The 6,129-nt window shown below is 43.9% G+C and overlaps 1 long non-coding RNA gene across 1 annotated transcript; it reads left to right on the top strand.

Moving 5' to 3' along the window:
- The first annotated feature begins 2,507 nt into the window (after positions 1-2,507).
- On the top strand, positions 2,508-5,929 carry LOC105521709. The gene is made up of 2 exons (XR_001003308.1): positions 2,508-2,930; positions 5,711-5,929. It is a non-coding gene; the product is annotated as an uncharacterized LOC105521709 (long non-coding RNA).
- Positions 5,930-6,129: the final 200 nt, after the last annotated feature.

Genomic DNA, 6,129 nt, shown 5'->3' with positions numbered 1-6,129 from the left:
GAAACAGCACACATAAAGAAAATGTGCATCCTAAGTGTCGCACAGTGAGAAATGACACTCTATTTACAGCAGAGGACATGCCGGTTTACCAACAAAAAGACTGCATTTTAAGGACTCAAGTCACACAGAGTCTGCTGCTTGCGTAAATTTTTCAGTACCCAAATGGTGGTAAAAAAAAAGACTAATGTGGACATTTACAAGGTGGTTCTGGATCTTTCTTATTTAACTAGATTCTCTTTTCTTACAGCCTAGGAATAGAATAGTTAATTGTGTTCTAAACTAGGCTGTATTCCAGTGGAGTGAGAGGTCATGACTTCTCTAACATTTGTCATATAAACCCTAGAAAATGATATCCTAGGCCAGGCGAGATGGCTCATGCCTGTAATCCCAGCCAAGACAAGCAGATTATTTGAGGCCAAGAGTTCGAGACCAGCCTGACCAACATGGTAAAACCCCATCTCTACTAAAAATACAAAAATTAGCTGGATATGGTGGCACATATCTGTAATCCCAGCTACTTGGGAGACTGAAGCGGGAGAATCGCTTGAACCCAGGAGGAGAAGCCTGCAGTGAGCCAAGGTCTCACCACTGCACTCCAGCCTGGATGACAAAGCAAGACTCCATTTCAAAAACAAAACAAAACAAAAAAAAAACAAAAAAAAGGAAAGCATACCCTGAGATAGCTTTATTATTAGAGGATATAGGGGGAAATGGACTGATTTCTATAGGTTTGGAACAAATTAAAATAAGAGCACTTCTTTTGGCAGATAAAAGTAAGCCAAAATTTTAGGTCATGATGATATAATGGAAAAATTTCCTTCTAAAATGGAAAGTCTTTACTGGACAAGATAAAACATAAAGTGTTTTTTATTCGTTAAAATTGTTTTTCTCTGTTATTGGACAATGAAAAACCTGCACTTTGGAGAATCTTTTGTTGGTAGATAGAGAAGACTATTGCTCAGGAGGTTTTTTTGGAGATATCCAGGAAAAAATTTCCTCTATGTGACAATGTGGCCCTATCACCAATGCCTCAGAATCCACAGCTGGAAATATTCAAGCCAGCAAACAGCTAGTGAACGGCACAGCTGCACACCAAGGTAAGACTCTGCGTGCCCTCTCGCAGCAGCCACCAAGACTAGAACGGACGCTCACTGACAGCCCACAGGGGAGAGCTGCAATCTCAGCTGCAAAGCTCTGTCAGGACAACATACTGAGCTGCAGCTTCTAATGAGCAAATCGATAGCTTTCCTGACAAAACTGGACAGACGTCTTATGGGGGACGGTGAAGGGGTTCAGTGTTGTCAGCCACAAGAGATTGTTTCCAGAATCTCCTGCTTTATCCTGATATTTCTGCCAAACTTGCATTCCAACTAATAACATAACTTTTTAATGATTAAAAATGTATATATTCTCTAAAACCTCAAGTAAATTTGATTCTCAGAGATGAGATATCTCTTTTTTTTCCACACTTACATTTCTTTTTTTAAAAAGGAAACCCGTTACCCCTTGATTTTCCAAAATTATCATGATGAAATCAAAATCTATAAATATATAAGTGCTAAGTGAACGTGAATATATACAATCTCCAATGAAAAAAATAAAGTTCTCAAAGGACTGAAATAAGCAAAGCGTGCTCTTAGTTTCCTGCGTGTTCCATTCTGAACAGAAAACCCCAGACAACTTCTTTTATTACGAATTTTGCTGTATCTGTGTTGAATGGACATTTCTCTTCTGAATGAAGACTTCGACAACGGATGAGTCAGCATTTCATGTGACTAATTAAATGCCACTTAACAGACATGGGGGTTCAGCATAACAATGTCTCGCAATCAGCGCGCTACTCCAAACTCAAAATCCATTTTGGAGAGCAAGTTGTACGGGCGTGAGACTCAGCAGGCAGAGAAACCATCAGCCGCCATTATCACCGGCACATCATCTGCTTCCTAATTACACTATAATTAGATCAAGGATAATTACCTTGATTTCTATTATTATTGCTGAATCTTAGAATCGTAATGTTAGAAAGAAATTTCATGCTCATCAATTTTAACATTCTTATTCAGAGAAGGTAAGAGAGACCAGGGAGTTTAAGTGACCTGTCCAAGTTAAGATTGCACAGATAGTTATTAATATGATTTAAATTAATTAGATCCCTAAATAATGAATGTACTTAATTGAGAACCAATATTTTGACTGTAGACTATCCACATGCACCTGTAGATTGGCCTGTGTAGAAAGAATACCAGTGATTTTCTGTTTTTCTGGCATGTTCCCATCATGCACTGTCTGGTCCCTCAAATTGCTATTTATGCCCTTATTTCTATTTTAATCCTGCCCACCTCCATTGCAGGGTAGTCTCAGCGAACAGCTGTGCCTCTATTGCACGGTTTATTCTCAGAGTCTCTGTGCAGTGCCTCAACCCTGATGGAACTTAAGAATCCTGCATTCACTGAATAGTGAACTCTGTGATTATGACATCAGCTCCGGGTCCGAGTCTACATTCCGGGGCAGCCTGGCTCCTGTAGCTCAGGGAACTGTGACGCTCCCATTGGGCAGTTGTGGTGGTCTCTCCCACATGGCCCAGGTCCACTACTCTGTCAAAGGTTGCACCGCCCAGACAAAAACAGGACACAGCAGTGTGTCAATGAGCCGTGCTTTCTCTTGCCTTCCACGTCATAAAAGGTGCCTGAGGTTGTTGAAACACAGTCCATGTCTCCTGGGAATGACAGGAATTTGAGGGATGCTGACTTTCAAGGAATACTGCATGACAGGCATCAAGATAAACCTGATGAAGAAAACACAGGCCAGAATCTGGGAATCAGGGGCAAAGTGACTCAGCTTTGGGGACAGGCACGTAATGAGGTCATGAGGTAGGAGACTCCCTGCAGGACCAGCGGCCCTTGCTCCCTGGGCTGTTCTGGTTCTTTCAGGCGAGAGAAAAGGATATAGGCAGGAAATGGCACTTCCTAGAAGGGCCACTCTCTATTTCTGGGGTGCGTGGCATCTTCCAGCATTGGGTCTGAGATTCGAGATAAGGCTTTACCTCGAAGACAGCCACATATTGCTTTCTCAGTTGGGGCCTCCCACGAGGCTGAGAACTACAATAATTTTTGCAAATACGTCAGTCACTGGGATGGTATTTTAACAGGCTGTTAGTGGAGGATAGGTAAACCAATGTCTACATGAAAAGGGAAACTCTTGCTGCTATTTTTAAAGAGATGTTTCCTGAACAGACTGCCTGGCTTGCCCAAGAGGGCTAGCCTGGATCCGCGCTCCTCAACCTGCTCCTCCTCAGTGAAAGTGTTGAGAGAGGCGTATTCTTTTTATGATTGGCCATATGGCTCTAATAAGTTCAGAATTGAGGATATATTTTTTGACTCATCTATAAGAAGCATAAGAAATTTAAATAATACTTAGGTGTTTTAGGTTAAGACTCTGTCCATTTTGCATAAAAAATGTTCACCTGAATATTTTATTGTAGGTAAAATCTTTTTTTCAGTAGCAAAATATTTAAGGGGGTGGGATAATATTATCACAGATTTATTTTCCTTAATCTGAAAATCTAGTTTCACCTTTGCTACCGTGATACTTCAGTCCGTGCTGGATAGTTAGAAATGGCCAGTGCAGGAACATCTCGGGAGGCTTTTGGCTTGAGATCTCTCCAGTGAGTCAGTTTTCATGCTGATTATTTTCAACTTTCTCTTTCTCATCTAATTAGTTTTACTCAAACATTAATATCAATCCTAGCCACTAGACAAACACAATTTGGTACAGTGTAGACCTTGACGATTGAAAATATATTAATTTTTCAGATGTTGAGCTCTCCTTCGTTATTAGGATTCAATTCATTAAGCTGGCGGCCACCTCCATAGGCTTTCTGAATGGACTAGCCCCAAGATACACGTGCGTCCTGAGGTAGGAGATAGGGAGACATTGGGGTAGTTACAGAAAAGAGGTCAGCTACCTTCAACAGATGCATCCGGACTTTGACTTTCTTTTTTCTTTTTTTTTTTTTTTGAGACCGAGTCTGGCTCTGACGCCCAGGCTGGAGTTCAGTAGCGCGATCTCGGCTCACTGCAAGCTCCACCTCCCGGGTTGCCGCCATTCTCCCGCCTCAGCCTCCCGAGTAGCTGGGACTACAGGCACCCGCCACCACTCCCGGCTAATTTTTTTTTGTATTTTAGTAGAGACAGGGTTTCACCGTGTTAGCCAGGATGGTCTCGATCTCCTGACCTCGTGATCCCCCCGTCTCGGCCTCCCGAAGTGCTGGGATTACAGGCTTGAGCCACCGCGCCCGGCCCAGATGCATCCAGACTTTCAACAGCAAGTTAACTCGCTCTGGGACACACCAAGAGCCTTTGAGGGGCTGCAAAAATAAAATCAGATACAGGAACGCCGGGTGGGACAGGTGGGAATGGCTACGGCAGTCCTTTTACGGCTACAGTGCAGGGACGCAAACGCAGGAAGAGCCCCTGTGGCCGTCACTGGGAAAGACAGGCTCACTGACTACGCCTGAGCGCTGCAGACCAACAGCATCACAGAAAGGACGCTCTGCGGCCGTACTTGCCATACACGTCTTAAAGACACCCCAAGAGAAGTGAATAAAGCTGTATCACGAGACACACCTGAGGAGACAATAAAAAGGGAATATGTATTTCCTTTTGTACACGGAATTTCCTTTTAATTAAAATCCTTGGTGATTTTAAAATATCAGATTCCTAGGAGGGCCGCCATGTGTGACGTGGCTCACGCTGCTGCCGTGGGCTCCTGGGCACTGGAAGAACACCTCCAGGTGAAATACCTGAGAGCACCGAAGGTTCCAATCCCAATTGTTTTTGTTTTGTGCAGCGCACGGCTCTGCCTTTAGTCCCTGTTCACATCTTAAAATGGATAATGGCTGGCTTTCCCCTTCATTCATTTTATAGCAAAGATGTAATAAATTATTGAAATTGGGGGAACTGTGCCACTTAATTTGCACTCCCCGGAGGCAGATGTCAGGTGCTGTAAGTACACAAGCATTTTCTTACTGTATTCACATAAAGCTTTTGTCATTCTCTGTAAGTACACATTGGAGTAGACATTGCTGCTAATTCCATATTGAAGTGGATAATACCACCAATGACCAAGTAACCTCAGCAAAGCAGAGACAGCTGGAGTGGGAAGAGTCTTCTCTTCTTGGAAGGAATTTGCAAGGAAGACAGATCCAAAAGGAAGATGAGGAAACAGCCTGCATTCCTGAGGGGTTTGTTTGCTTTTTTTGTTCGTTTTAAGTCATTGCTGGTTCTACAGATTTCCCTGTTGGAATTGCCCTTTGGGTCTCTCAGGTCTGGATGGTTCTCTGAGGCTGATGAGCCTGCTGGGTGGTGGCAGCCTCATGCCCCTGGTGCAGGCAGCTGAGGAACTGGAATCTGACTCTGGGGGGCAGAGAAATGGGTTAGTGGGTGAACCCAACATCTCTGCTCTCTGTTGGCCCTTGAAGCTTTTCTTCATCTCCTCATGGGGACCTCAACGAGGAAGGTGCCCAAGTCAAGGATGGTGGTGGGGGACCCGAGTGTCATCCCCAATTCTGGATCTGGTGTTCAAACATCCACTTTGGTGACATCTCTGCATCCGTACAGTGCACGGTTGTGTGGTTAGAGCAGGAGTTGGAAGGAAAGGGGAGGAACAGTTGTAGCTTCCAGTCCCATCTGCTTCTTGTCTCAATGCCCAGAACCTGACCCTGGAACAGGACTGAGCAGGTGCCTGTGTGTGCAGAAGCCCTTACGTGAGAGTCCTACGGTACCACGTTTGCTGCACGAGTGTCTGAGACGCCTCACAGTGGCTTGGTTCAGCCTCTCCCTCCTCTTTCTGCTGGGGCACATCATCCCTCCTCACTGGAAGAAATTATGAGGATTGTGTAAACAATTACAAGTAATCTACAAACAATGAACATGTTGGTTTAGCCCATTTATTTGTAAGAAAAAATGTAAGGTTTTATGGCAATGGGTTACAGCTCTGAACTCCTGGCACAATCACAAATACCCTCAGTGCAAAACACAAAGTGTATGCCTCCCTTCTGTCCTAAAAAGGTAGTGTGTGCAACTCACTGATGGGGCTCCCATTTCATTTTTGAAAGATCTACTCACTGAT

Source organism: Colobus angolensis, unplaced genomic scaffold (genome assembly GCF_000951035.1).
Source record: "Colobus angolensis palliatus isolate OR3802 unplaced genomic scaffold, Cang.pa_1.0 Scaffold405, whole genome shotgun sequence".
In the NCBI taxonomy this organism is placed as follows: Eukaryota; Metazoa; Chordata; class Mammalia; order Primates; family Cercopithecidae; genus Colobus; species Colobus angolensis.
The sequence above is the reverse complement of the archived record's forward strand: the minus strand, read 5'-3'. Positions and strand labels throughout refer to the sequence as shown.